This window comes from Hemiscyllium ocellatum, chromosome 12 (genome assembly GCF_020745735.1).
Source record: "Hemiscyllium ocellatum isolate sHemOce1 chromosome 12, sHemOce1.pat.X.cur, whole genome shotgun sequence".
Lineage (NCBI taxonomy): Eukaryota > Metazoa > Chordata > Chondrichthyes > Orectolobiformes > Hemiscylliidae > Hemiscyllium > Hemiscyllium ocellatum.
Genome location: NC_083412.1, coordinates 74,126,128 through 74,149,146, shown reverse-complemented (window position 1 = coordinate 74,149,146; position 23,019 = coordinate 74,126,128). Strand labels below are relative to the sequence as shown.

Sequence of the window (23,019 nt, the reverse complement as noted above, 5' to 3'; positions counted from 1 at the left end):
ACCCCACCCCACCCCCCCCCCCCCGGGGGAGACTCCACCCCCCCACAGACAGACAGAGAGTATACACCCCCAGAGTGTGTCCTCCGAGAGAGAGAGAGTTCACCTGCACACCGAGAAAGTAAGTGAGTGTGCGCGCGCGTACCCTTGACGAGTGTGTGCGCGTACCCCTAACGAGTGAACGCACGCGCGTACACTTGGGTGAGTGAGTGTGCGCGCGCGTACACTTGACCGGGGGGGGGGGGGGTGTGCGCGCGCACGTGTACCCTTGATGAGTGAGTGGATGAGTGGGTGCACGCGCATTTACACTTGGTGAGTGAGTGAGTGAGTGTGGACGCGCGCGTACCCTTGAGTGTGTGAGTGATTGTGTACGCGCGTACCCTTGACGATCCCTGCCCGGATCTACCTCCTTCCCAAGATCCACACACCTGACCACCCTGGCCGACCCATTGTCTCAGCATGCTCCTGCCCCACTGAACTCATCTCGACCTACCTCGACACTGTCCTATCCCCCCCAGTCCAAGGAACTCCCCACATACGTTGGAGACACCACCCACGCCCTCCACCTCCTCCAAGACTTCTGTTTCCCCGGCCCCAACGCCTCATCTTCACCATGGATATCCAATCCCCCTACACCTCCATCCGCCATGACCAGGGCCTCCAAGCTCTCTGTTTTTTCCTCTCCCAACGTCCCCAACAGTACCCTTCCACCGACACTCTCATTTGTTTGGCCGAACTGGTCCTCACCATTAACAATTTCTCCTTTGAATCCTCCCATTTCCTCCAGACCAAAGCGGTAGCCATGGGCACACGTATGGGCCCCAGCTATGCCTGCCTCTTTGTTGGCTACATAGAACAGTTCATCTTCCGTAATTACACTAGCACCACTCCCCACCTCTTCCTCCGCTACATTGATGACTGCATTGGTGCCACGTCATGCTCCCTCGAGGAGGTTCAGCAATTCATCAACTTCACCAACACATTCCACCCTGACCTTAGGTTTACCTGGACCATCTCTGACACCTCCCTCCCCTTCCTGGACCTCTCCATTTCCATTAATGACGACCGACTTGACACTGACATGTTTTACAAAACCACCAACTCCAACAGCCACCTGGATTACACCTCTTCCCACCCTACCTCTTGTAAAAATGCCATCCCGTCTTCCCAATTCTTTCGCCTCTGCCGTATCTGCTCCCAGGAGGACCAGTTCCACCATAGAACACACCAGATGGCCTCCTTCTTTAGGGACTGCAATTTCCCTTCCCACGTGGTTAATGATGCCCTCCAACACATTTCGTCCACATCCCACACCTCCATCCTCAGACCCCACCCCTCCAACCATATCAAGAACAGAACGCCCCTGGTGCTCACCTTCTACTCTACAAATCTTTGCATAAACCAAATCATCCGCCGACATTTCCGCCACCTCCAAAAAGACCCCATCACCAGGGATATATTTCCCTCCCCACCCCTTTCCGCCTTCCGCAAAGACCGTTCCCTCCGTGACTACCTAGTCAGGTCCACTCCCCCTCCCATCCTGGCACTTTCCCCTACCACCACAGGAACTGTAAAACCTGTGCCCACACCTCCTCCCTCACATCTATACAAGGCCCTAAAGGAGCCTTTCACATCCATCAAAGTTTTACCTGCACATCCACCAAAATCATTTATTGTATCCGTTGCTCCCGATGCGGTCTCCTCCACATTGGGGAGACTGGGCGCCTCCTAGCAGAGTGCTTTAGGGAACATCTCCGGGACACCCGCACCAGTCAACCACACCGCCCCGTGGCCCAACATTTCAACTCCCCCTCCCACTCTGCCGAGGACATGGAGGTCCTGGGCCTCCTTCACCGCTGCTCCCTCACCACCAGACGCCTGGAGGAAGAACACCTCATCTTCCGCCTTGGAACACTTCAACCCCAGGGCATCAATATGGACTTCAACAGTTTCCTCATTTCCCCTTCCCCCACCTCACCCTAGTTCCAAACTTCCAGCTCAGCACTGTCTCCATGACTTGTCCGGACTTGCCCTACCTGCCTATCTCCTTTTCCACCTATCCATTCCACCCTCTCCTCCCTGACCTATCACCTTCATCCCCTCCCCCACTCACCCATTGTACTCTATGCTACTTTCTCCCCACCCCCACCCTCCTCTAGCTTATCTCTCCACGCTTCAGGCTCACTGCCTTTATTCCTGATGAAGGGCTTTTGCCCGAAATGTCGATTTCGCTGCACTTTGGATGCTGTCTGAACTGCTATGCTCTTCCAGCACTAATCCAGCGTGTGTACACTTGCCGAGTGAGTGAGTGTGTGCGCACGTGTACACTTGACGAGTGAGTGGGTGTGTGCGCGCACGTATATACTTGATGGGTGAGTGGGTGCGCGTGCATGTACACTTAGTGAGTGAGTGTGTGCGCGTGTACACTTGAGTGTGTGTTTACACTTGAGTGAGTGCATGTGTACACTTGACGAGTGAGTGAGTGTGTGCGCGTACACTTGACGAGTGAGTGAGTGTGTGCGCTTACCTTTGACGAGTGAGTGAGTGTGCGCACACGTACACTTGACGCGTGAGTGTGTGCGCACGTATACACTTGAGTGAGTGAGTGTGTGCACGCACGTGTACACGTGAGTGGGTGAGTGTGTACGTGCGCATGTACACTTGAGTGAGTGTGTGCACACGTGTACTTGACGAGTGAGTGAGTGTGCACGCGTACACTTGACTGAATGAGAGTATGCGCGTACCCTTGACGAGTGAATGAGTGTGCATGCGCGCGTACCCTTGACGAGTGAGTGTGCATGCGCTTACCCCTGACGAGTGAGTGTGTGCGCACACGTACCCTTGACAAGTGAATGAGTGTGCGTGCACACTTGATGAGTGAGTGTGTGCGCACGTACACTTGACGAGTAATTGTGTGCACGCGTACCCTTGAGTGAGTGAGTGTGTGCACATGACGAGTGAGTGAAGTGACTGTGTGCGCGCACACTTGACTGGTGAGTGTGCGAGCATGTACACTTGACGGGTAGTGAGTGTGTGCGCACGCATGTACACATGATGAGTGAGTGAAGTGAGTGTGTGCGCGCGTACACTTGACGAGTGAGTGCGTTCGCGTACTCTTGACGAGTGAGTGAGTGTGTGCGCGCATACACTTGACGGGTGAGTGATTGTGCGCATGTGTACTCTTGATGGGTGAGTGAGTGCGCGCACATGTACACTTGACGAGTGAGCGAGTGTGCGTGCGCATACACTTGACGGGTGAGTGAGTGTGCGTGTGTACACTTGTCGAGTGAGTGAGTGTGTGCGCACATGTAAACACTTGATGGGTGAGTGGGTACGCGCGCATGTACACTTAACGAGTGAGTGAGTGCGCTTTTACACTTGAGTGAGTGCACGCGTACACTTGACGAGTGAGTGAGTGTGCACACGCGTACCTTTGACGAGTGTGTGCGTGCACGCGCATACCCTTGAGTGAGAATGTGTGCGCGCGCGTGTACCTTTGATGAGTGAGTGCATGCACGTGAACCATTAACGAGTGAGTGTGTGCGCGTACACTTGATGACTGAGTGAGTCTGTGACGCGCATACACTTAACAGGTGAGTAAGTGTGTGCGCGCGCGTACACTTGATGAGTGATTGAGTGTGTGCATGCGTACCCTTGACGAGTGAATGAATGCACGCGCACGAACCCGTGACGAGTGAGTGAGTGTGCGCGCATGCACTTGACGAGTGAGTGAGTGTACGCGCGTGCGTACAGCTGATGAATGAGTGTGTACGCACGTACCCTTGAGTGAGTGCGTGAGTGTGCGTATACTTGGCGAGTGAGTGTATGCACACGTACACTTGATGAGTGAGTATGTGCGCGCGTACCCTTGACGAGTGAGTGCGTGCACGCGTACCCTTGACGAGTGAGGGAGTGTGCGTGCACCCATACACTTGACGAGTGAGTGTGCGCGCGTACACTTGAGTGAATGAGTGTGCGCACGTGCATACACTTGACGAGTGATTGAGTGTGTGCCCGCATACCCTTGATGAGTGAATGAGTGTGCGCGCACATACCCTTGACGAGTGAGTGAGTGCACACGCATAGACCCATGACGAGTGAGTGAGTGTGTGCGCGTGCACTTGTCGAGTGAGTGAGTGTGCGCGCGTGCGTATACTTGACGAGTGTGCGCGCGCGCATACAGTTGACGAGTGAGTGTACACACGTGTACCCTTGACGAGTGAATGCGTGAGTTCGCCTACACCTGGCGAGTGAGTGTGTGCACGCGTACCCTTGACAGGTGAGTGGGTGCGCGCATGTGTACACTTGACGAGTGAGTGAGTGCGCGCACGTGTACACTTGACAGGTGAGTGGGTGCGCGCATGTGTACACTTGACGAGTGAATGTGTACATACGCGTACCCTTGACGAGTGAGAATGTGTGCGTGCGCGTGAAGAGCGAGCGAGTGCGTGTGCGCGTAGGTATACTTGAAGAGTGAGCGTGCACTTATGATCTGGAGGAATCGGTGTTGGACTGGGCTGGAGAAATCAACTAGGAGAAAGTGAGGACTGCAGATGTGGAGATCAGAGCTGAAAAATGTGTTGCTGGAAAAGCGCAGCAGGTTAGGCAGCATCCAAGGAGCAGGAGAATCGACGTTTCGAGCATAAGCCCTTCTTCAGGCAGGCTGGAGAAAGTTTAAAATCACACAATGCCAGGTTTTGGTACAATAGGTTTATCTGGATAGACCACACCAGACTCCATCCTGTCCTCCCCTCCGCCCCGCCCCACCCCACCCCACCCCTCCCCTCCCCACCCCACCCCACCCCTCCCCTCCCCACCCCTCCCCTCCCCAACCCCAAAAAATAATTAATTAAGGAGATAGGCTTAGACCCTTTTATTCTGAGACTGTAACCTCTAGGTCATGATCCTATAGCCAAGGAAATCTCCTTTGCAGCACTTATGAATTTTCCATGTTTCTATGAAATCACCTCTCATTTTCCTAAATTATATCCAGGTAATCTCCTCAGGTGACAGTGTCACCGTTCCAGGAATGAGTTTGATGAATCTTTGCTGCACTCTTTGTGTAATATATATACATCTTTAAGCAAGGAAACCAAAACTTTGGAGACGTGTACAGTTGCAGATAGACTTCTTTGCTTCTGTTCCCAAATCTTTTTGTGATGAAGGCTAACATATTGTTTACCTCTCAAGTTGCTTGCTGCACCTGCGTACTGGCTTTCAAAACATCAAAACTTTCCGACCTCTCACCATTTAAAAAAAATGCACTGCTTTACTACTGTCAGAGTGGAAACCTCACACCCATTTATATTATATTGCATCTGCCACTTTTTCCTCACTTTCACTGCTTGTCTAAATCCCTATGAAACATCTTTGGATCCTCTTCATAACTCTTATTCTCACTAAGTCTCGTATCATCTGCAAACGTGGAAAAGCTGCATTCGTCTGTATTTGGATGCATTTCCAAGTAACATATGTTGGAGACGCTGATACAGTTTCACTTGCTTATTATAAAACCATTGCAGCAGAAATAGGCCATTCAGCCCACCGAGTTCACTGACATTCAATAACATCATTGGCTTATTATGGTTATTATTATAAATCATGATAATAAAAGTACCAGTGCCCAGGACTAGAACTTTTATAGGAGGTATCTCCAGCTGCAGCTCCTGAGAGCTTAAGTTTTGGAGCTGGTGTAGCGTTTGGGACACTGCAGAGCATCTGCAAATCTGAGAGTATTGTGGGTACTATATAGAGAGGTAGTTACTCCACAGGCTAAAACTCCACAAATAGGGAGTGAATGGATAATTACCAGGCAGAATAAGAGTGCTTGACAAACAGTGCAGAAATCTCATGTGGTCATTACCCTGCAGAACAGATTTATCATTTTCGATACTGTTGTGGGGGAAATGGCGTCTCAAAGGCAATGGCCAAGTTCCATTGCACCTTTGTTAGCTCTGCTCCGCAGGAGAGGAGGAACAAATATGGAAAGGCAGTAGTATTGAAGGGTAAGTAGATAAATATTTTAGTCACTACAAAAGCAATTTGCTAAAATAAACTAAGAACTGCAGATGCTGGAAATCTAAAGCAAAAACAGAAATTGCTGGAGAAACTCAGCAGGTCTCGCAGCATCTGTGGAAAGAAAGCAGAGTTGCTTCTTGGGTGCTAGGGTCAAAGATATTTCACAGGAGCTACAGGATATTCTGAAATGGAAGGGTGAACAGCCAGTGGTCATGGTATACATCAATACCAGCAATGTAGTAAAAAAAAGGAATGAGATCCAAAAAGCAGAGTGTAGGGAGTTAGGAAGCAAGTTCAAATACAGCATCTCAACGGGAGTGATCTCAGTTAAGTGTAGAAAATAGCAGGATATTATCAAATAAATGTGTGGCTACAGAGATGATGTGAGGGGGAGGGTTTGAGATTCCTAGGACGTTGGGACTGGTTCTGGGGAGGTGCGACCAGTGCCAGCTGGATGGGTTGTACCTGGACGGGAACTTGTCTCCTATGGATGTATTTATTAGTGTGTTTGGGAAGGGTTTAAACTAAAATAGAAAGGGGATGGGAACTATTCTAAGAGACAGAACAGAGGGAAACAAGTGAAACAAAAAAAAGACAGAATGGGAATAAACAGTGGTAGACAATTCAAGGGCAAGAATCAAACAGAGCCACAGTGCAGAATAATATGAACAAGACTGGGCATGTTAAAAAGGCAAGCCTTAAGGCCTTTTGTCTTAGTGTGTGAAACATTCAGGATTAAGTGGATAAGTTATTTGTGTAAGTGGATCTAAGCTGGTCTGATATAGTTGGGATTCCAGAGGTGTGGCTGTAGCATGATCAGGGAAGAAAATTGAACTTCCAGGTGTATTCAGTTTTTTGGGAAGACAGGCAGAAAGGGAAAGCATTACTGGTTCATGAGAAAATTAAGGCAAGAGTGAGGAAGAATATTAGCTTTGGTGAAGTTGAATCTCTATCAATGTGTAGAAAACAAAATACCATGGGCAGATAATGATTCCAAGCATTGTATATAAACACTCAAATTGTAGTTGCAATGTTAAGGAAGGTATTCAACAGAAAATTAGAAATCCAAGCAATAATGGTACAGCTGTAATTATGAGTGATTTTAATTGGTATTTGGAGAAGGTAAATCAAATCATTGGTGTGTCATAAAGGAAGAATTCCTGGAATTTATATGGGATGGATTTCTGGAACAATACAGTGAGTAATCAACTAGATATCAGACATTCTTGATTATGTATTATGTAATGAGAATGGATTAATTATCAATTTAGCTGTGTGAGAACACTTGGGGAAGAGTGACCAGGGTATGATGGAATTCTTCATTAAGATGGAGACTAGCATAATTGATTCTGAGACTAGGTCCTGAATCTAAATAAAGGAAATTACAATAGTATATGAAGTGGAGGATTGTTACTTAAACGGATAAAGGTGGATAGACAAAGGCAAGCATTGAAATAGTGACTGGATGAACTGCAGCATTCTTACCTGGCACAAAAATAAAACGAGAAAGGTGTCCTGACTGTTGCTAATAGGAGAGTTTCAGGATAGTATTATTGGCATACAAATTGGCCGCAGACCTGAGGATCAGTTTCAGTTTCAGCAAAGGAGGAAAATAGATTATGAGAGTAAGCTTTCGGGGAATGTAGAAATTGAGTGTAAAATCACCTAAAAGTTTGTGAAGAGAAAAGGATTAATAAAGGCAAATATAGATACCATACAGTCAGAAACGGGGAAAGTTATAGTGTGGAACAAAGATATGGCAGACCAGTTAAATCCTTTGTTTCTGTGTTCACAAGTAACATATAAGAAATATTGGGATACACGGGGTTTATTTAGTGAAGGGAAGAGCTGAAGGAAATCTGTATTAGTCAGGAAATTAGTGTTGGCGAAATTGACAAGATTAAATGCTGATGCATTACCGTGTTAGAGACAAAAAAATTGCAGATGCTGGAATCCAAAGTAGACAGACAGGAGGCTGGAAGAACACGGCAAGCCAGGCTGGATGGAGGTGTGGAGACGTGATGTGCTACTGGATGGAGGTGTGGGGGTGGGGGTGGGGGTGGGGGGGGGGGTGGGGGTGGGGGTGGGGGTGGGGTTGTTGGGGGGGGGGGGTGGGGGGGGTGATGTTCTAGCAGGTTCTGCATCTTTTCCATTTACAGGGAAGGTACCTGGGGTTCGGTTGTGGGTGGGGCGGGGGGGAAGTGGGGGAGCGGTTGGTCGTTGGGGTCAGTGAGGAGAGTGGCACAAACCAAGGACTATCGAAGGAAATGGTCCTTGCAGAAGGCAAAGAGGGGTGAGATGGGGAAGATGTTCTTGGTGGTGAAGTCAAGTTGGAGTTGGCAGAAGTGTTTAAGGAAGACGCGTTGGATGCGGAAAATGGTGGACTCGTAGGTGAGAACAAAGGGGACTCTGTCTTTGTTATGTTGGGGGTGTTTAGAGCAGTGGAATGAGGCATGGAAGTGGTGCAGCGAAGGGCTGTGTGGATGGCAGAGGGAGGAAAAGTACATTGCTCAAAATAGGTGGACTTTGGGATGCTCGCGAGTGGAGTGGCTGCTCATGTGAGCAGATGTGACAGAGCCAGAAGAATTGGGAGAATGGGATGGAATTCTTGCAGGATACTGGGTGGGAGGAGTTGTAGTGCAGGTAGTTATGGGAGTCTGTGGGTTTGTAATAAATGTCCAACTGGAGACTGTCACCAGAGATGGAAATTATGAGGTCCAGAAAGGGGAGGAAGGTGTCCGATTGGATCAACTGAATTTGAAGATGGGGTGGAAGTTGTAGGCGAAGTCGATGAACAGCTCCTGTTCAGCCCAGGTGCAGGACGCCTCATTGATGCGGTCATTGATGTAATGGCATAAGAGTTGGGACACAGTGCCTGTGTGGGTACTGAAGGGGAACTGTTTGACATAACCAACAAAGAGGCAGGTGTAACGGGGGCCCATTTGGGTACCCATGGCTACCTCCTAGAATTAGAGGAAGTGGGAAGAGTTAAAGAGAGGGTAAGGACCAGTTCGGCAAGGCAGTGTAAGGTATTGGCGGAGGGGCACTGGATGGATTTATTGGAGAAGAATATGCGGAGGGCCTGGATGGTGTCCTTGTGGGGTATGGACATGTCTAAGGACTGTACTCCATAGGGAAGAAAAAGCACTGGAGGCCAGGGAACTGGAAGTTGCTGAAGAGATGGAGAGAGTGGTCGGTGTCGCGGATGTAGCTGGGAAGTACCTGAGCTAAGGGGGACAGGATGGAGTTGCAGTGGGATGAGAAGGGTTCGGTGGGGCAGGAGCATGCCGAGATGGTGGGTGGGCTGGGGTAGTTGGGCTTGTGGATCTTGGGGAGCAGGTAGAACCAGGCAGTGCAGGGCTGGGGGGCTGAGAGTTTGGAGACAGTGGAGGGGAGATCCGCTCCCCACCTCTCTCTGCCTTTTGCAAGGACCATTCCCTTAGACAGTCCTTGGTTTGCACCACTCTCCCCATCGATTTCCACCCCTTCCCTTCCAAATAGAAAAGATGCAGAACCTGCCGGTACACCACCTCGCTCACCTCTATCCATGGTTCCAAACAGTCCTTCCAGGTGTTACAGATGTTCACCTGCCTCTCTTCCAACCTAGTTTATTGCATGAGGTGCTCCTGATGTGATCTTCTCTACATCAGGGAGACTGAACCTTAACTTAGGGAACAGTTCAACGAGCATCGCAGGCAGGCCCACAGGAGTCAACTGGACCTCCCAGTCACTGCCCATTTCAATTCCCCCAACCACTTCCATTCCGACATGACCATCCTTGGCCTTCTCCATGGCCGCAATAGAGCAAATTAGAGGAACAACACATCATCTTCCGTCAGGGCAGCCTACAGCCCGGCGGACTCAACATTGAGTTCTCCAATTTCAAATAACCTCCCTCCCCATCCCTGACTCCCTCCCCCTACCTTCCATTCCTCCCAGCCAGCAAACAGATTCATCCCTCCTATTGTCCAACCAACTCGTACCCTCTACCTGTCTTCACCTATCCCCACTTCACTATCCTGCTCCCGCCACCCTCTTTATCTGCAGCTCCCCCCACACCCACCCCCAATCCTGAAGAAGGGTTGCACCCAAAACATTGACTTCTCCACGTCCAAATGCTGCCTGGCTTGCTGTGTTCTTCCTGCTTCTTGCCTGTCTATGATACATTACCAGGGCCCAATATTCTACATTCTAATATACATAAAGTGTAGCCATAGAACTCGTGGATGCATTGAATTGAATTAGCTTTATTGTCATGTGTACTCAAATGAGTTCAGTGAAAAGTTTATATGTCGCCACTTACAGCACCATCTTAGGTCCAAAGATACCTAGATAGTCTCTTCAGTTGCAAGATTAGTTACAGTGTAACAATCCCACCAACACAAGGCATCGTCTTTGATACAGAGTAGCCAGGTGCAATCTTTAGTTACAGAATAGAGAAATGAAGAATAAAGTTACATTATAGCTATACACCATATCGACATTGGTCAGAAAAAACAAAAAGCAAAATTAAAAAGGCAGTTTCACAGTCTCTGTCCAAGGGTTGTTCGGAGTAAACCAGCACAGGGCACCTCCATGTGCCCACAAGCATACGCTCATAAACATAAATAAGAACTCATTATATTAACAAAAAATTGACAAGCCACTTATATCATCAAAAAATTACTTATTGTTAATGCTGTACATTCACAGCATTTCACAAGCAGTTCTCATTGTGTGTTCATCTTGTTGTGAAACAATTGTTGCATCAGCTTAATCTCCTGTTACATTCCCCACCCAGATACATCCTGCACCCAATTTCTAGATTGCTAATTTCTGTATTCATTTCTCCATTATCCCAGTAAGTGACTATGAGCTTGCTTGCCAATAAACAGTGTCCCATTTTAGCCCTTGGTCACACCTTGGCCCAAGTTAGCCATACACCAGTATCCTCTATTTATAATTGACCTGGGGCCCTCAAGGCACCATAAATTTCAGATATACTCAAAGCCACATGTCTCTAATGACTTTGCATTTGATATTTCTCTATTAGCCTCCTCTAGTTCTGGATAAATGTGAGCAAATGGAGCAATATAGACCAAGCTATCATTGTTTTATTTTGAGACCTCTTACTGGTTGGTTCTAGTTGGCTCCTTTTTAGTTTAGTGCCACTGTTTTGGCCTTTGTTAGAGCTTTAGCAAATTCTTCATTTCACTTTTACTTCAAACTGGACAAAAGAGATGGGGTCCATGATGAAGTGTGGAGCAGGCTCTGAGACTGAATGGCCAACTTCTGCTGTAATATCTTTTGTTCTTAGGGAGGAATGTAGATGAGGCTCTCGGAATGTTTCAGCAAAAGATTGGGAATTTAAGTTTTCATTATTGTCAAGATAAAAATAGTTACACATTTTGGGACAAGTTTGTGACTGACTTGGTTTTACTGTTTTCAAGGCTATCCACATACCAAAACATTAGCATGACTTCCCTTTAAAGGGTGCACACATTTGCTGAGGGCTTCTGCTTTTATCATTTCCGTTTTCAGCAAGTTTTAAACATATTTACGCAACCTGTTTGGATGTGCTATGACATATTTCCATTGCCATCATGTCCTGAGGTGGGACCTTCATTTATTGTTTTGCAGCATTTGGGTGTCACTGGCTGGGCCAGCAAGTATTTCCCATCCTTAGTTGCCCTTGAGAAGGTGCTAGTGTGCTGTCTTGAACTGCTGTTAGGGAGGGAGTTCCAAGATTTTGACTGTGTGACAATAAAGGAATGATGGTATATTTTTACACCAGGATGGTGAGTAGATTGGAGGGGAACTTCTAAGCAGTAGTGTTCCCATGTATCTGGTGTTCTGTCTTTCTGGAGGGAATTGGTTGTGCATTTGGTGTATGATGTCTGAGGAGCTTTGGTGAATTTCTGGAGTGCAACGTGGAGACAGTACAAACTGCTGACACTGAGACGTAGTGGTGGAGGGAGTGAATGTTTGTGGATGTGGTGCCATCATGCTATCCATGTACAAGGATATATCCAGGTATAAGGAGAATATTTCATCACACTCCTGAGTTGTGCCTTGTATATGGGGTGGGCAGGCTTTAGTCAATGGTAATCCCTTTGATGTTGATCCTGGTGTATTCAATGATAGTAATAAGCTTGCACCTGGACCTCCTGGCCCAGGTGTAGGGACACTGCTACTCAGCCAAAAGACCTGTTTTGCAAACTTTTAATGTCAACATCTACAGAGTAAGAAGTAAAATCTATATAGTTTCAAGAGAGATCTAAATGCAAAACAATTGTGTCAAATTGTCTTATTTATTTTGAAGGATGTAAATTTAAACTTGACCCATATTATTGTTGTTATTTGGCGTATTTAATTAATTATTTATTATGTCCATTTTCTTTACCATTGAAAAATCCATTGTCCACTGTTTCTGGCCTCTTGGGCAATTGTAAGTATAACTGCTCTTCCTAAAACCTACTTCTTCGACCAACTTTGGTCATCTGTCCAAATATTAGATTACTTACAGTGTGGAAACAGGCCCTTCGGCCCAGCAAGTCCACACCGACCCGCAACCCACCCATACCCCTACATTTACCCCCTGCCTAACACTACGGACAATTTAGCATGGCCAATTCACCTGACCCGCACATCTTTGTGACTGTGGGAGGAAACCGGAGCACCCGGAGGAAACCCACACAGACACGGGGAGAACGTGCAAACTCCACACAGTCAGTCGCCTGAGGCGGGAATTGAACCCGGATCTCTGGCGCTGTGAGGCAGCAGTGCTAACCACTGTGCCACCGTGCCGCCCCAAATATCTCCTTGCTTTGTTTCAAAATACTCTTGAGAAGTGTTTTGGAATATTTTGTTGTAATAAAAATACTACATAAATATTTATTTTAAAAGAAATTCTTTCATTTATACATTGCAATTCAAAATCACTGGATTCTCAAAGTACTTTAAAATTTGTAATTTCCCTTAGACAAAAGAAAATCCCTGGAAACGCAACAGCATGTTCAATGGAATTGAAAAGGCTGTGCCAATGTTTTGGGCTGAAATTATTCTCTTGTAGAATATGAATAACAAGAGTGACTAGCATTTTAACTGAATCTGTGAACAAGTGGCAGAGCTGGAGAAACAAATATAAGAAAAATAGGACATTGTATTTGCCGAAAATAATCTGAATCAGGAAAGACAAAAGACAGAATAAAGAATCCAAGAACACTTAACAAAAGGAGTGAGAGAGACAAATTGCAGATAAAAAGAAAAAACCTAAATATCTAATGTACCTTTTTTGACTTTAGGATGTTCCAAATTAATTCATAAAGTCTTGCAAAAGCATAGCATCTCTCTCAATCTCAGGAAGTCCCAAACTGCTATACAGCTAAAGAAATGGACACGTGAGAAGCTGTTGCTGAGAAAGTTTGTAGCTTTACCGTTACGCATCCGCTAAGGAAATGCAGGAAAGCGCTTGACCATGGTCGTCAGTGCCAATTTGTTTCGAAGAATTGGGGACATGTGTTCTTAGTGGTTCGGTGTAAATAAGGTGAGAACATTTGTTCACTTGTGCAATGTGTGGCACTATTTCTTTCTCACCTGGGGGCTGGAGACACACATGTTTCACAGCGAGATGTTGGATAACTAGAAATTCTGGTTATTTTGAAGACTCTTAACAAAACTCATACTCAGTAGGAAAAGAACTTGTGATTTAATAAGCTGAGTGGAAAATGCACATTATAGAATAATCCTGATACACTTTAATGCATACCACACTGAGCAGATGTGAATTTATGAAGCTGAGTTCCTCATTTTGACTGTTCTGGAATGTGAATGTCTCATTACCCTTACAGGCTAGGAAAACATGAAGGCTAAAAACTGACATAGAAAGGAAATTGGAAGATGTTCATGTGTGAGTGAGAGAGAGAAAAAATTCTTCTATAAATTACATTCACTGACCGAAGGGTTCAAGGTTCACAGAGTGAGAGAGACAGACAGAGAGACAGGACAGAAGCTGGTGGAAAGATTAACCCTTTGTGGTCTGATTTGAGTGAACATTAGCTTGTCATGGATTGAATGTTTGTGTGTTGTTCCCTGGAGCTCGAGATCTGAGAATGAGGTAGCAAAACAGGATTGATGAGGGCAGAGCAGTAGATATGATCTATATGGACTTCAGTAAGGCGATCGACGAGGTTCCCCATGGGAGACTGATTAGCAAGGTTAGATCTTATGGAATACAGGGAGAACTAGCCATTTGGATACAGAACTGGCTCAAAGGTGGAAGACAGAGGGTGGTGGTGGAGGGTTGTTTTTCAGACTGGAGGCCTGTGACCAGTGGAGTGCCACAGGGATTGGTGCTGGGTCCTCTACGTTTTGTCATTTCCATAAATGATTTGGATGTGAGCATAAGAGGTACAGTTAGTAAGTTTGCGGATAGCACCAAAATTGGAGGTGTAGTGGACAGTGAAGAATGTTACCTCAGATTAGAACAGGATCTTGACCAGATGGACCAATGGGCTGAAAAGTGGCAGATGGAGTTTAATTCAGATAAATGCGAGGTGCTGCATTTTAGGAAAGCAAATCTTAGCAGGACTTTTACACTTAATGGTAAGGCCTTGGGCAATGTTGCTGAACAAAGAGACCTTTGAGTGCAGTTTCATAGCTCCTTGGAAGTGGAGTCACAGGTATATAGGATAGTGAAGAAGGCGTTTGGTATTGCTTTCTTTTATTGGTCAGAGTATTGAGTACAGGAGTTGGAAGGTCATGTTGCGGCTGTACAGGAAATTGGTTAGGTCACTGTTGGAATATTGCATGCAATTCTGGTCTCCTTTCTATTGGAAAGATGTTGTGAAGCTTGAAAGGGTTCAGAAAAGATTTACAAGGATGTTGACAGGGTTGGAGGATTTGAGCTATAGGGAGAGGCTGAACAGGCTGGGGCTGTTTTCCCTGGAGCATCGGAAACTGAGGGGTGACCTTATAGAGGTTTACAAAATTATGAGGGGCATGGATAGGGTAAATAGGCAAAGTCTTTTCCCTGGGGTTGGGGAGTCCAGAACTAGAGGGCGCAGGTTTAGGGTGAGAGGGGAAGATATAAAAGAGACCTAAGGAGCAATCTTTTCACACAGAGGGTGGCACATGTATGGAATGAGCTGCCAGAGGAAGTGGTGGAGGCTGGTACAATTGCAACATCTGGATGGGTATATGAATAGGAAGGGTTTGGAGGAATGTGGGCCGGGTGCTGGCAGGTGGGACTAGATTGGGTTGGGATTGCTTGGTCGGCATGGACGGGTTGGACTGAAGGTCTGTTTCCATGCTGTACATCTCTATGACTCTACTTAATTTGCATTCTGTGAATCTAAGATGATTTTAAAAGAAAAAATGTTTTGTCGGACAATGATACTGGACATGTTAGCTGAGAAAGGTTACTTCATGACCTTTCTACATAGTTTAGAGACTAGTCTCTCATTATGATGTATTGTTAAAAGGGAAGGTTATCTAGCCAAAGCAATCAGCCATTTGGGGCCTTGCTGGATCAAGGTTTCCCACGTTGGTGTGCATGTGGTTTAAGTAGTCAGGCGTACACAGACCTGTCAATGAGTTTCTCTTCCTCTGCAAACTTTTGCCATTTTATTGCTGCTTGTCTGAATAAGGACATGTGGTGTTTTTGTAATTTTAATACCAAATTTTGTATAAAAATAGCTTGTTTGCAGCAAGAAGGAGTTGTAGCCTGAGAGAGCTCTTAGGGGTAAGAGCTGGCACCACTACTCTGCTAGTGTTTTCAGAACCTTAGCTCAAGCTTGGCTTGTAGGAATCTATGTTATAGTGTAACATTGATGCCATTGTTAAATAAAGGTAATAATTTAAACTAAACTGTCTGTAAGAGTTTTATATTCCACTCTATCACAGAGTACGATCTCCAGGACGAACCCAGAGAGGCTTAAGGGTCGAGTCCATCAGGGATTCCTGAGCTGTCTCAAATTGTTACTTTAATATTGCAATGCAGGAAAGCTAGAATCGTACATAGTGTAATTTGTACACAGTAGACTTTACAACCCAAGGATATAAGGAATAGGGCAGGAAGAGACTAATTAAGACTGCTTCATCATTCAATATGATCATAGTTGATCTTGAACTTCAACTTTACTTTCCAGGTGCTCCACAAAGAGCAGTGAATGACCTGACTGGATAATCTACCTTTCCAGTGATGGTGGTAAAGATTTAAAAAATAGACTTTCCAATATTTCTCTGCTTTTCCGATAGTGCCATGGGATCTTTTCCATCTACCTGACAAGGCAGTGAGCACCTCAGTTTAATATCCACCTCAAAAATCGCACGTCTGACAGTGAAAAAGTCATACAGTTCTGTATTAAGTGTCAGCCTAAGTTAGTCTTTGGAATGGGACTTCAACTGCTAAGGCATTGCACAAGTGTCTCGCAGGAATCTTATGATTGAGACAAGTCTTCCACTCAAAAAGCTTCACAACATGCCTAAAATTATAACAAGGTACTGCTTATACAATGCAGACATATGAAATAGGAACAAAAATAGATCCTTAGGCTTGCTTCCTCATTTAGTAATGGCCGAAGACAAATGCTCACTTTACTTTTTTACTTTTTCACCATCTGTAGTGACTCCCCCTATCCATTCTTACATTCCAAAGTAATTTCCTCACAAACAACAATTTCTAACTCTTGATTAACCTTTTTAATCGTTCTCTGCATGCTTTGCATTCTGACCAATCATCTCACCTGCTAAGTTATCGTTGTGTCGTAGGTTTGCTCATCCCAGAATAGAACAAAGATTCAAATCTTCCTGCTAAACTTTAACCCACAGTTTGGGAATCAAAATTGTGCTGTAGTCATAAATGGTTTTGAAGGACAGATAAGAGCTGTAAAAGTGTCGTTATCTGAAGTTCCTTCAAAATCTAAATTTAGGGGAAGACAATGGCCTGGTGACATTGCCGCTGGATAAGTAATTCAAGTAATCTTCTGGGGACAATTCTGACAATTGTCGGAAAGGTCCTTTAGGGTAGATGACTGCCTTCCTTACCTGGTCTGGCCTAAGATCCACAGTAATGTGGTTGAATTTTAAATACTTCCTAAATGGCCCAGCAAGCCATGTATTAACGTCTAGAAGGGAAACAAAAGAATGAAACCAGACAGACTACCTGGCAACAAGTAATGTACTGGAAGTAACAAAGGCAAACAGAACCTTATTAACCCAAAATCCTCTTTAATAACTTCTGGGGACGAGTGCCAAACTTGGGAGAGCTGTCTTACAGACTGGTCAAACAACAGCCGGATTGTAGGCATTCTCACAAAATTGTACCTTACACACAATGTACCAAACAACACCATCACCATCCCTGGCACTGGCAGGGCAGTCCCTGCAAAGATGGTGGCACAATGATACGCAGTTGGGAGAGAGCTGTCCTGGGTCTGATAAACATTGATTGTGAACCCTAGGAAGTCTGATGGCATAAGCAAGGAACACTGAAGCTAATGATCATATTACATCCACCCTCAGCAGATGAATCAGTACTCCTCCACGTTTAACAGCATTTGCAGGAAGCACTGAAGATGGGAAAGGCATAAGCTTACTCGGGGGATCTCAATGCTCACCACCAAGAATGGCTCGGCAGCAGCACTACTGACCGAGCCAGTCGAGACCAAAAAGGCATAGCTGAAAGACTGGATCTGCAGCGCGTGGTGAGGAAACCAACAAGAGGGAAGCGCATATTTGACCCCATCCACCTCATCTGTTTGTCACCGATGGATCTGTCCATGATAGCATTGGTAAGAGTGACCACTGCAGGGTCCTGTGGGGTTGAAGTGTTGTTTCCACGGTTCACAAAGACAGCTCACCACTTCTTGAGAGCAACTCTAAACCGGCAATCAGTGCTGGCCCAGCTGGCGATGTCCACAACCCGTGAGTGAATGAATAACGAAAATTCTCCTTTTTAAAACCTGAAATAAAACAAGTTAAAGCTGTCTGAGGGTGGAAGAAACTTTGCTGGACTACTTTGATTGACGTCCAGGTTAGAGAGAAAAGAAATACCATTTGGTTTTAGATTAGATTACTTACAGTGTGGAAACAGGCCCTTTGGCCCAACAAGTCCACACCGACCCGCCGAAGGGCAACCCACCCATACCCCTACATTTACCCTTTACCTAACACTACGGGCAATTTAGCATGGCCAATTCACCTGACCAGCACATCTTTGGACTGTGGGAGGAAACCGGAGCACCCGGAGGAAACCCACGCAGACACGGGGAGAATGTGCAAACTCCACACAGTCAGTCGCCTGAGTCGGGAATTGAACCCAGGTCTCAGGCGCTGTGAGACAGCAGTGCTAACCACTGTGCCACCGTGCCGCCCATAAATATCAGTTGAGTACTTTCTGAAGTTGATTGAGTTTCAAAGACAACAATTGTCTCTGTATTCTGAATTCACAGTTTAATTAACAGTTTGAAGGAACAATTGAAAAACTGTCTAAATGGAGGATTGCTTTGATAAAGAAATTAACCAATTCAGCACATTTAAAGGTTTGTTTAAATGAGTTTTTTTTAAAAAGCTCTCAAGTGTGTCTTGAGTGACAGGTCTGAGAACGTAACATGTAGGATAAGAGGTCGGCCATTCAGCCCATCAAAACCACTACGTCATTCAATGAGATCATGGCTAATCTTTTAATCCTCAACAGCAGCTTCTTGTCTTTTCTGTATAATACTTGATACCCATGATGATTAGAAATTTCTCTATCTCAGTCTTGGATATACTCAGTAAGACAGCTTTCTGTAGTAAAGAATGCCACAGATTCACTATGTTTTGAGAGATGAAATTCCTCCTTATCTGACGTAAATGGGTGACCCCAGACACTAAAATGGTGCCCCCTGGTCCAAGACTCCTCCACAAGGTGAAATAAACTCCTCCATATACCCTGTCAAGTCCCCTTGAAGTCTTGTATGTTTCAGTAAGGTCATCTTCTAAATTCTAATGAGTACAAACTCAACCTATTTGACCTCTCTCCTTAAGAAAATCCCTCCATACCCAGGTTATACTTAGTGAACTTTCTCTCACCTCACCCCCAATGCCAGTAAATTTTTCCTTAGTTCAGGAGACCAAAACTATTCACAGTCTTCCAACTGCGGTCTGGCTTGTGCCTCATACAGGTTTTGAAAGACCACCTTACTTTTACACTCTGTTCTCTTAGAAATAAAGGCCAACGTTGCATTTATCTTCACTTTCACCAGCTGAACTTGGATGCTAGCTGTGTGTGATTCATGCAGAAGAACTCCTAAATCCTAAATTGGTTTCTGCAGTCTTTATCAATTTAAATAATATTCAGCCCTTGTTTCTTCCTGCCAAAGTGTATAACCTCATGATTTTCTACAATTGTATGTGAAATTTGTTTTAGATCTTGTTTTAATATACCTGCACAACTCCAGTGTTTTTCCAGTAGATAAGTGGCTATGATGGTGACATGAGGAGTCTGAAGGAGCTTGTAGAGGTAGGTTGTGGGGGATGGTGGTGGGAGGAATGAATTGGTATGGAGGCCGTGATGGATTACTACGAATAGTCCTAGCACAAGAGGGAATGCAGCAAAGACTCACTAGACTGATTCCTGAGGTGGTAGGTTTGTTGTATGAGGAGAGATTGGGTTGACTGATATCCACTAGTTTTGAGAAGAATAAGGGCAATCTCATTGAAACATGTAGCTGGATAGGCTGGATGTAGGCTTGATGTTTCTCATGGCCAGGGCTGTCTAGAAGAAGGTGTAACGGTCTCAGGATATGCAATTAGACTGAGATGGGGAGAAACCTCTCCACTGGAAGGGTGGTGAACCTGTGAAATTCTGTATTACAGAATGCTACAGAGGCCAAGTTGCTGAATATGTTTAAGAAAGAAATAGATATATTTTGAGAGACTAAAGGTGTCAAAAGTATATGTGGAGAGAGCACAGTGTACTGCTGAGATAGAGGATCAGCCGTGATCATGTTCAATTATGAAGCCGGTTCAAAGGGTCAAAAGGTTTCCTGCTGCTATTTTCGATATTTCCATGAGTTGACATGTGCAGGTGATGGTGGCATTGGCATGGGGGTATGAAAGTTTCTAACTTGAACTCACCACCGCAGTAGCAGAATTCCAGCCTCTAATAGGCTGTGCCCCACCAGGATGCTGTCAGAGAAGTTTGATCTGAAGAGCTACTAACTGGATCCTCAAGTGGTTGCAATTATTTATTTTACATTCCCAAATTATTCAGTGGTAATAATAATAGGTTTGATGTCACTGAAGGTGTTTTGTGACCTCATTGAAGTGGCTCTGGGTTCCAAACTTATTCTTGAGATTTTACTTTGCACAATTGTGGGATGACTTCTGTACTGTGGTAGTTTTGATTTGTGATTCAATGGTATGTGAATCATTATGATTGATAGATCCATGATTTTTATTCTTGTATATAATATGTATGTCAAAGTTTTGGGGACTACTCTCGTGCTTAGGTTTGTTTCAAAACTAGGAGACTTCTGTATTTGCTTTCATGTAGGGGAGCATTGATTGGCATTTTCCATTTTGCGGCACCATTGTGCAGGGCTGGAGTGTTGAACGATGTCTGGCTCATGATCTCCACCAAGGACAGGGTATGCCAAGTTGGGCTGTAAGTTAGCATGACAAGAGTTTACTGATGAGCTTCTCGGTGAAACGCAAGTCTTGATGCTGAAGTCCTACTTAACCAGAAGCTGGTTAGAGGCTGGCAAGCTTGCCAAACAAAAGCCATCCCCCAATTGGGTAAGGCTGCCATCCTGGTTTTAAGTCTAGTTACATTTCTGCTTGCCAGGAAAGCAGGTATTTGAGCTAGTGGCAAATTGAGGGTCGTAATAGGCCACGTAATGGGCCTTAAATGCTGGCCAGTCTAGAAGGTCTCACAGATCTTCTCATTCAGCACTTAATTACTGAGTTGCAAGAAGAGTGCAAGTAATTCTCCAGGGCCTATTTGCCCTTTTTGCAAACTTTCACACCACCTTCAGTGAATGCACAATTGTCCCCGAGGGCAGAATTTTTTTTGGCTAAATCTGTGATGGATTGAAATGTTTGGAATGTTGTTACTGTGAGGCCTAGTGAGTTATCTTATCTTATCTTAACAAACTCGCTACATTAATTACCTACACAAAATTGACTTGATCATAGAAGACAGCATGTTGAGGGGGGATGTTTTTCTGACTTGACATCTGTAACCAAGGATCAATGTGGATCTCCATTGTTTGGAATCTATATAAATCATTTGGATGAAAATGTCAGCAGTCTGAATAAGTTACAGATAACATGAAAATTGGTATAGAGCTGTGGATCGTGAGGAAGGTTTCCAAAGGATGCGGCAAGATATAGTTTAATTGGAAAGTGGGGTGGAAAAATAACAGATGGAGTTTAATCCGGACAAGTGCAAGGGAATGAATTTTGGGAGGTCAAATGCAAGAGTAAAGTATACTGAAAATGGTAGGCCTTTAAGAGCATTGATGTGCAGTGGGATTTTGGGCTACAAGTCCAAGTTCCTTGAAAGTGGCAGCACAAATGGATAAGGTAGTAAAGAAGGCATATGGCATGCTTGCCTTCATTGGTCAGAGCATTGAGCATAAAAGTTGCAGTATAAAACTTTAGTCCTCATTTAGACTATTGAGTCCAGTTCTGGACGCTACATTATAGGAAGGATGTGTAGGCTTTGGAGAGCATGCACAAGAGGTTTACCAGGAAGTTATTTGTATTGGAGTAAATTAACTAGAAGGAGAGTTTGGACAAACTTGGACTGTTTTTGTGCGAGCATTGGAGGCTGAAGGGCAACCTGATAAAAATTATGAGATGCCTGGATAGCATGGATATCCCAGTCCGAAAATAACGAGTACTTGGGGATGTAGGTTTAAGGTGAGTGTGAGAGAGAGAGAGACTAAAGGAGATATTCGTGGCAGGTTTTCTTACACATAGAGTGGTATGTGCCTGAAATGCACTGCCAGGGATAGTGGTAGAAGCAGATATGACAGCAATGTTTACAAGTCATTTAGACAAATACACGAGCAGACAGCGAAAAAGCTGACTATAATGGCATCATGGTCAGCATGGACATGGTGGGCCAAAGGATCTTTTGCTGTGCTGTACTGTTCTATGTCAGTAATATAAAATGAGATAACTTATATAGTAAAGGAAAAGCTGAACGTGTCTAACTCACTCGTTCTATCTTTTACTTACTTTAAAGAAATGGAAATGTTTATGTTAATAGATAAACTATTGTGCCATTACATTCCTCCCAGTCAAGTTAATCTTGTCCAGACAGCATTATCTGAAAACTATCTCAATATCTGTTAGTTTGATGAGCTAGATTTGCTGGTTTTAGAGCCATTGCATGAGACCTCTAGTCTAAGAATATTGACTAAACTTAGTAGAATTTCCCTTTTTGTTCCTCAAAGTGAAGCACAGCATTCAGAACGCATCTCAAATCAGTACTTGGGTTGCCACTAATGCCCACCCAAATTGACTTTCATAAGTCTTCAGAAAGAAGAGAAAATTCATAGGAAAGCAAGTTCTGACTGGATATTTTAAGATGTCTTATTTGCAGTGTTTTCTTCTCTACAGGTCATGAATGGTCTGATCCACTAAATTACTGTTACACATTGGCCCTGTAAGTATTTTTAAAATAATACTCAGTTTTTTAAAAAGAATTTAAACTGTTGGCAAATTGTAGCATTGAAGATGTAAATTGTTATCCATGCTAAAATCTCAGTCATGTATGTAATAAATTATCCCAGCTTGGTTATTATGATTGTATTTTGTTAATATTTAATTCTTAATGCAGACACTTAGCATGGTGTGTAGAATGTCTTGCTTGAAGATACAAGATTCACTTTTGGGGTTATGTGTCCAGTGGGCCCGATGGCCTCACTAAGTAGGGATTCTTTCCGCTGCTCACTATTACCCTGTCCACTTAAATCCCTGTTATGTGAAGTGATAATTACATACCGGAGACACTCAGTTGGCTCACTGGTG

The 23,019-nt window shown here is 44.8% G+C and overlaps 1 protein-coding gene across 2 annotated transcripts in view; it reads left to right on the top strand.

The window, feature by feature from the left end:
- Positions 1–12: 12 nt before the first annotated feature.
- Positions 13–23,019, top strand: part of zgc:152951 (uncharacterized protein LOC569013 homolog) — a 74,684-nt gene continuing 51,677 nt past the window's right edge. Inside the window, exons 1-2 of one of the 2 annotated variants that reach the window (XM_060833712.1) lie at positions 13–118; positions 22,609–22,654. The gene's annotated coding sequence lies outside the window, so the exon portion shown is untranslated. Of the gene's footprint in view, positions 119–17,767; positions 17,787–22,608; positions 22,655–23,019 lie in introns of those variants that run through there. The other variant, XM_060833713.1, reaches the window with a different exon arrangement.